This window comes from Salvelinus sp. IW2-2015, unplaced genomic scaffold (assembly GCF_002910315.2).
Source record: "Salvelinus sp. IW2-2015 unplaced genomic scaffold, ASM291031v2 Un_scaffold6186, whole genome shotgun sequence".
NCBI lineage: Eukaryota > Metazoa > Chordata > Actinopteri > Salmoniformes > Salmonidae > Salvelinus > Salvelinus sp. IW2-2015.
In genome coordinates this window covers 10,281-19,980 of record NW_019947449.1, presented here as the reverse complement: position 1 = coordinate 19,980, position 9,700 = coordinate 10,281, and the positions used below count along the sequence as shown (strand labels likewise).

Sequence of the window (9,700 nt, the reverse complement as noted above, 5' to 3'; positions counted from 1 at the left end):
TATGACTTCTTTCAAATTGGGGGAACTAGAATACATGAAGTGCTTTCATTTCTAAAATGGTGAAAAGCAGATATGTATAAAAATACCCCTCAAAATAAAAGTGACATTATATACTGTCACCTCATATGAAACATTTGATTGAAAATCCAAAAATGCTGGAGTATAGAGACACATTATACTTCCACTATTTTCACCACCAAAGAATAGGCAGTGTGATTTTTAAATATACTTTGACTCTTTGCAGGCTGTCAGGCCTTGTCAAAGTCACAGAGGAAGGCTGTGCTTCTCTGGTCTCAGCTCTGAGGTCAAACCCCTCACACTGAGAGAGCTGGACCTTAGCTACAATCACCCAGGAGACTCAGGAGTCAGATTGCTCTCTGCTGACTGGAGGATCCACACTTGCAGACTGGAGAAAACTCAGTAATGTAAGGTTTATGTCATATGTTCATATCAGACATGTTTGACTTATCAGGCTGGTTAAGACAAACATTCTTTACCACCACTTGAACAAATTATATTTGTTACTGTTGTGGTGTGTGTTGGTGTGTGTGTGTGTGTGTGTGTGTGTGGGTGTGTCCAGTGTGGTGTGTGTGTGTGGTGTGGCAGTGACAATCTCTCATGACATACACACACACACACAACACACAGCAACACACTGGAACAGACACACACGCTGGACACACACACAGACTGGACAATCACACCACACACACTGACACCATACAAACAATGGACACACACAACAAAGGACCCACACAACACAATAGGACAACACTCACACACTCCAATACACTGACACACACACACAACTCACACATCACTGAACAAACACTGGACACACACACACACACACTGGAGAACATACACACCACACACAAACACACACACACACACACACTGGACACACACACTGCACACACACTGGACCACACACACACTGGGGACACAACTCGAGACACACAAACACACCTGGAGAACACACACACACCACTGGAACACACACACACACACCCACACACACAACCTGGAGACACACACACCGACACTGAAAACTCCAAACACCACACTGGACACACACACTGGACACACACACAAACTCACACAGCACGGACAAGCACCACAGACAACATTCCTATTTTTTTTGCTGACCGTGTGTGGTCCAGTGTGTGTGTGTGCCGCGTGTGTGTCTGGTCCAGTGTGTGTGTGTTATTGTGTGTTCATGTGTGTCAGTGTCCAGCGTGTGTGGTGTTTGTGTGTCCAGTGTGTGTTTGTCCGTGTGTGTGTGTGTGTGTCCAGTGTGTGTTGTGTGGTGTGTGCAAGTGGACAATCTCTCATGACATACAACACACACACACACAACCCACACACACTGGACATTGACACACACGCTGGACACACACACAAGACTGGAACACACACAAACACACAATGGACAACTCATACAAACAATGGACACACACAACACAAGACCCACACACACAATGGACACACACTCACACAACTCACATACACTGGACACACCACACAATCACACACACTGAACACCACACTGGACACACACACACACACACTGGAGACACACAACACACACCCACAACACACATGGACACACACACACACACCACTGGAACACACACACACTGGAAACACACACTCGAGCACACACAAACACACCTGGAGACACCACACATGCAGCACACGCCGGTACACTGGACACAACACACACCACGCCACACACACACTGGAGACACCACACACCACAGCTGGAAAACTCACAAACACACACTGGACACACACACTGACCACACACACAAACTCACACACACTGGACACACACAGCACAAACAACCATCCTAGTTTTTTGCTGACCGTGTGTGTCCAGTGTGTGTGTGTGTCAGCGTGTGTGTCCTGTCCAGTGTGTGTGTGTGTAATGTGTGTTCATGTGTGTCAGTGTCCGCGTGTGTGTGTTTGTTGTGTCCAGTGTGTTTGTCCAGTGTGGTGTGTGTGTGTGTCCAGTGTGTGTTGTGTTTCAGTGTGTAGTGTGTCCAGTTTGTGTGTTTTTGTGTGTGTGTGTGTGTGTGTGTGTGTGTGTGTGTGTGTGGTGTGTGTGTGTGTTGTGGTGTTGTGTGTGGTGTGTGTGTGTGTGTGTGTGTGTGTGTGTGTGTGTGTGTGTGGTGTGTGTGTGTGTGTGTGTGTGTGTGTTGTGTTCAGAGGTGTACCCGCAATGAACTGTCTGTTCTTCTGCTTACCCGGCTACAAGTGTGGAACATGTGGAGAGAACACCAATGAAACCCCTGGCTTAGAAAATGTGGGTTGAATGCTGTGAAGAATATGACTAAGGAATTAGTCTTACATTCAAGTTAAAGTCAAAGTCAAAGAACCACACATCATTCTGACTTGGTCATATTTAAATATCAGCTGTAGTTCTACAGAAGCGAAATCAGGGACACCGAACGTTACAAGAGTTGCTTTCGACAATGTGTCTCTGTGTGGTGTGTGTGTTGTGTGTGTGTGTGGTGTGTGTGTGTGTCGTGTGTGTGTGTGTGTGTGTGTGTGTTGTGTGTGTGTGGTGTGTGTGTGTGTGTGTGTGTGTGTGTGTGTAATTAATGGGAATACGTGTGTTTATATTACCAATACAGTCATAACATATGATCAATTCAATAAGTCTCCAAGTTACTTAACTTCTCCTTTTTTGATACCTAGAACATCCTACATTAAATGAATTTAGTGAAAAAAGTGAGTTTTAACATTCTTAATGTGAATGATGGATGATTTCTATATATTGTGTCTGGTTTCATCCATCAGATGTCTGTGATCTCACCCACTGGACCTAAACGTAACAGACAATCATCTCTCTGTCGAGGAAAACAGGAAAGGTGGACATGTAGGACCAGAGAAGCAGCCGTATCCCTGATAACCCAGAGAGATTTGAGGACTGTGACAGGTGCTGTGTAGAGAGGGTCTGACTGGGCGCTGTTACTGGGAGGCAGAGAGGAGTGGGGGAGAGGCTGGTTTATATGGAGTGACATATAAAGGAATCAAACAGGAGAGGAGGGGGTTAAGGATGGTTGTCTGGATAGCAATGACAAGTCCTGGAGTCTGATTGCTATGAACAACAGTTACAACTGCCCTGTCACAATAAATAAATTCCCACTACCATCAGACGTCCCCTCCTCTCAGCCCCCACAGAGTAGGAGTGTAATCTGGAACTGGCCAGCCGGCACTCTGTCCTTGCTATAGAGCCTCCTCTGACACCTGACCCACCTGATCCGTTCACCCTCCACATTCACTGACCTCTACCAGGTTTGGGCCTTTATGAAGTTGATCTCATCAGTGTCCTCAGTGTCCTGGATAATAACCTGACACCACACACACTGGACACACACTACACAGCTACACTGGACACACCACACACACACTTCACACTGGACACACACACCACACACTCACACTGGACACCCACACACCACTCACTGGAACACCCACATCAACACACACTCCATCTGGACACCCACACAACACACAAAAACACTGACACATCTCACACTGGACCACACACAACAATCAACCTGGACACACACACACAATCACACTGTGACACCACACAACCACAAGTCACACTGGGACACCACACACACAATCTACACTGGCACACACACACACTTCACACTGGACACACACAACACCACTCACCACTGGACCACACACACACACACTGGACACCAACACCATGCACACTGGACACACACACACACTGGACACACACACACACAACTGGACACACCACACACACACACACACACACACAACATGTCCACTGACACACAACACCTGGACAAACACACCACAATGGACAACACACACCACACTGGACACACAACAGACACACTGGAACAACACAACACACACACACACACACACACACACACACACACACACACACACACACACACACACACAACACACACACACACAACACTGGACAACATAACACACACCACTGGACACACACACACACACACACTGGACACACACACACACTGGAGGGTGGGCTCACACCACTCACACTGGACAACACACTCACACTGGACACACACACAGACACACTGGACACACCACACACTGGACACACACAACACTGGACACACACACAACACAAACACTGGACACACACACAACACTCACTGGACACACACACAAACACTGGACACACAACACTCACTGGACACACACACACACAAACATGGACACAACAACACTGGAACACACCACGACACACACCACAAAGGACACACACACACTGCACACACCACATACAGGACACACACACACACAACACTGGACAAACACACACGACACACACACACACACACTGGACACACACACATAACACACACAACACCCCACACACACTGGACACACACAACACACACACTGGAAACACACACTGGACACACACACACTGGACACACAACACAGGACACAACCACACTGGACAGATACACACACACTGAAACACACACACACACAGGACACACACCCCACACTGGAACACACAACACACACTGGAACACACACAAAACACACACACACACAAACACTGGAACACACACTTGGACCACAGCACACCACAGCACACACACCACCACACACACACACGACACCTGGATCACACACACACACACAACACACACACTGGGAAACACACTCCACTACTGGACACACAACTGGACACACACAGCACACACCACTCACTGGACGACACACAGGAACACACACACCCACACCATGATATATATCACACACACACACTACACAGTATATACATCATTACGCAGAACCACACCACACAACACTACTACACCACCACTACCACCACCACTACCACTATCTACTACCAACCACGCAAACTACACTACTACTCCACCACCACTACCACTACTACTACCACCACCACCACCGTATGTGGTGTAATCCAGGCAGTACTATGTGGTGTAATCCAGACAGTATTATGTGGTGTAATCCAGGCAGTATTATGTGGTGTAATCCAGACAGTATTATGTGGGAGGGGGACATGAGGGAACAACACCACTGCTTTGTTTCAGTGTTATTGACAGCCTTTATTTATATCTGTTAAACAGCAGTAACAGGATATTAATACAGTACTGCATTTTACCAACCTGTCCCCCTGTAACCCCTACAATATCTCTGGTCCAAGTCCTTATTATGTGCGTCCTGCTTGAATGCTCAGCATCCGCAGTTTCACGTAACGAACTGGACCAGAGCTACCTCAGAAATAGACATTGACAGATAATATAAACAGGAGACTGTTCAAGTTTCAAGTCAGATGAGGTGTAGAAGTGTTCTCAAAGGAAGAAATGGTTTAAATATAACATAAAAATATACATATTGCTATAATACAGTACCAAACTAATTCCTGGGGATGTTGACTCTTTATATGAGAAGAGAGACGATGATTAGAGAGTTGTTGAGGCTGCTGGCCTTACAGTTAGTATGTTGTGTTATACTACCAGTATTCAACTGATGAGAGAGTTGTTGAGGCTGCTGGCCTTACAGTTAGTATGTTGTGTTATACTACCAGTATTCAACTGTTGAGAGAGTTGTTGAGGCTGCAGGCCTTATAGTTAGTATGTTGTGTTATACTACCAGTATTCAACTGATGAGAGAGTTGTTGAGGCTGCAGGCCTTATAGTTAGTATGTTGTGTTACTCTACCAGTATTCAACTGTTGAGAGAGTTGTTGAGGCTGCTGGCCTTACAGTTAGTATGTTGTGTTACTCTACCAGTATTCAACTAGTATTTATAAAGTGTACATCCTGAATGGCACCCTATTCCCTATATGCCCTAGTCTAAAGTAGTGCACTAGAAAGGGAATAGTGTGTCATATGGAACTCAAACTATAAAGGTTGGTTCAGTCAGCACTCACCTTGTATTGTTTACCTTAATTTAACTAGGCAAGCCAGTTAAGAACATATTCTTATTTTCAATGAAGGCCTAGGAACAGTGGGTTAACTGCCTGTTCAGGGACAGAACAACAGATTTGTATATTGTCAGCTTGGGGATTTGAATTTGCAACCTTTCGGTTACTAGTCCAACGCTCTAACCACTAGGCTACGCTGCCGCCCCATATCAGGTGGTCTTTCTGGAATAAGAACAACAGGTGTTTTATTGAGAACACACATTCCCCTTAACAACAGGTGTTTTATTGAGAACACACATTCCCCTTAACAACAGGTGTTTTACTGAGAACACATTCCCCTTAACAACAGGTGTTTTAACTGAGAACACGTTCCCCTTAACAAAGGTTTTTTATTGAGAACACATTCCCTTAACAACAGGTGTTTTATTGAAACAACAATCAACCACTCTCAATCCACCACGAGCAGTTTTACAATTCACAAAACAATTCCGACACACACACACAACAACAACAGATCATCTCACTGAGGTGTGATGAGAGCGACATGATGGGATGTCTTCCTTCTCTGCATTTTAATTATCTAGTCACCGTCAATCGTATTGAAGCCCAGCATGCCAAAGTGTGTGTGCTGGTGTGTGGTGTGTGTGGTGTGTGCGTGTGTGTGGGCCCAGGCAATAATAACAATTGCCTGACTTCTCCTAAACATCAGTCACTGACTCGGGATGGCAGCCACTCAGTCACTGATAGGAACAACAGACTGAAAGACAACAGACATACACTGACTGATAGGACAACAGAACGGACAAGACAACAGTCCGATCACTGAACTGATGGAACAAAGATGATCACTGACTGATAGGACAACAGAATGAGAACTGACTGAATAACTGACTGATAAGACAACACATAATGATAATGACTGATAACTGACTGATAGGACACCATACTGACAGAAACCAGTTGATAACTGACTGATAGGACAACAGAACTGATAACTGACTGATAACTGACTGATAAGACAACAACTATGAATAATGACTGATAGATCAACAGAACTGATAAACTGACTGATAGGGGCCAACAGAATGATAACTGACTGATAGGACAACAGAATTGATATACTGACTGATAGGACAACCAGAATGACTGACTGATAGGACAACAGAATGCCTAATAACTGATTTAACTGACTCATTTATGAATCACAACAACACAACAGACGGGGACGAAATCATACGGTTGCGCCAGGAAGGAAGTGATGTTCTGTATTTCACCTGGAGGTTTTTTGACAGGACTACCGTCCAGAATTGATGTATCTCTTCTCTTGATCTTCTCTTGGCATCACGACTAGGATTCCACAGACCACAATACGAGCCTTGATATCAAATAGATTTGTCACAAATCAAAATTGGCGTCAAATGTCTTCAATTCCATGGGCCAGTTAAGCAATAAGGCCTGAAGTGGTGTGGTACAGTATATTGTCCAATATAGAATTATTCCATTTTTTCCCCCTCTCCGTCTTTCCTGGGCTCTACCCTGGGCGTGTATTTAACGTGCCTGTGGTAAACACGCCTCACTAACTAAATGGAATACAATCCACGTGGTTTGTAATCTCTGAACAGCACATGCAATATAAACGTTTAGCACACGCAGGCCAGGCAGGCAGGCAGCAGGCAGGCACGCACGCAACGGCACACACAGGGATCGATGCAGAACACATGTAACCACAAACACACATGCTGTTGCTCTGGCAGTTAACCGCCCACAACAACCAACTGTTCCCGGACGCCGATGACACTGTTTTTCGGTTTCGAATAGATCAGTTGTGCAACGCTAGGTATCCATTTCCTTCCACATTAACTGCTGAGAGAAGTCTAATTGATTGACAGAATCACACACACACACACACACACACACAACACACACACACACACACACACACACACACCACACACCATAACACACACACACACACACACACACACACACACACACACACACACACAACACCACACACACTACACCACACACACACCACCACACACACACAAGGGTATCATGCAGTAAACACATGTACACACACAAACACCATGTCCCACACATACACACAGAAAACACACTGCATATACACACACACATACACCACATACAACACACATATGGTGCTGCCGTGATAGCAGCATTTTTATGGCTATTTTGTATTTTTTTACGATGATCTTAACCCTTTTTTTGTACAGAAATGTCTCTCACGCATCAGTTTTCATCCCCACGGTAACCGTACGTAATATCCCAACCAGATCCTGGGTTACAGACACCAATCCACCGAGCTAAAGGTCAGAGCTCCGTTTCAAGGATTAGGATACTATTCGGACACTTATAAGAAATCCCTCTAAACCTCCGACGAGCATCAAACAGGCAAGTTTGAGTGAAAGGTCCGTGTTGCCAGCAACAGCCCCAAAACATCACTGCTCTAGAGGAGATTTGCATGGAGGTAATGGGCCAAATATCCAGGCAACAGTGTGTGAAACACTTGTGAAGAACTTACAAGAAAACGTTTGACTCTGTCATTGCAACAAAGGGTAATATAACAAAGTATTGAGATAAACTTTTGTTATTGACCAATACTTATTTTTCCACCATAATTTGGCAAATAATTCAATTAAAAATCCTACAATGTGATTTTTCCTGGAATTTGTTTTCATCTTATTGTTGTCTGTCATAGTTGAGTGTACTTATGATGAAAATACAGGCCTCTCTATCTTTTTTAGTGGAGAACTTGCAAATTGGTGGGCTTGACTAAATATTTTTGGCCCCGACTGTAATGACAAAATGGTAATGTGGCCTGCTCGTTGAACTCTCATCGATAAATCAGTCAGGAGGCACGTTACTGAGTACACAGTTTTTTAGTCCCTCACGTTGCTGATATAACAGCCTCCACTCTTCTGGGAAGTCTTTCACTAGATCGCTGCGAACATTGCTGCGGGGACATGCTTCCATGAAGCCACAAGAGCATTAGTGGAGGTCAGGCACTGATATTGGCAATAGGCCTGGCTCGCAGCAGCGTTCCAATTCATCCAAAAGGTGATCGATGGGGGTTGAGGTCTTCCACAACAATCTCGACAAACCATTTCTGTATGGACGTTGCTATGTCGCACCCGGGGATTCGTCATTCTGAAACCAGGAAAGGGCCTCCCCAAACTGTTGCCACAAAGTTGGAAGCACAAAAATCGACTACAATATCATTGTATGCTGTAGGTTAAGAATTTCACTTTGGCAAATTTCAAAGTGGATTTCCCAATGGACTAAGGGGTTCTAGCCCGACTGAAAAACAGCCCAAACATTATTTCTCCTCCACCAAACTTTACAGTTGGCACTCTGCATTGGGGCAGGTAGAGTTCTCTGGCATCCGCCAACACCCAGATTCATCCGTCGGAACTGAAGCGTGATTCAATAACTCCAGAGAACGTGTTTCCACTGTTCCAGAGTCCAACTGGCAGCAAACTGTACACCTCTCAGCTCAACGCTTGGAAATTGCCGCATAGCTGATCTTTAGGCTTGTGTGCGGCTGCCGGCCATGGCAACCCATTCATTAAGCTCCGAATGAACAGTTATTGTGTTGATGTTGTTCCAGAGGCAGCTGGAATCAGTAAGTGAGTGTTGCAACTGAGGACAGACATTCTTTTACACGCTTCAGACTTGATGGTCCCGTTTCTGTGAGATTGTGGTGGCCTCCCATTTGCGCGCTGGAGCCGGTGTTTGC

General features: G+C 45.2%; 1 long non-coding RNA gene across 1 annotated transcript; it reads right to left on the bottom strand.

The window, feature by feature from the left end:
- Positions 1–3,704: 3,704 nt before the first annotated feature.
- Positions 3,705–4,473, bottom strand: LOC139026872 (uncharacterized). The gene is made up of 4 exons (XR_011478816.1): positions 4,432–4,473; positions 4,074–4,122; positions 4,002–4,040; positions 3,705–3,774 (listed from the first exon to the last, which is right to left on the bottom strand). It is a non-coding gene; the product is annotated as an uncharacterized lncRNA (long non-coding RNA).
- Positions 4,474–9,700: the final 5,227 nt, after the last annotated feature.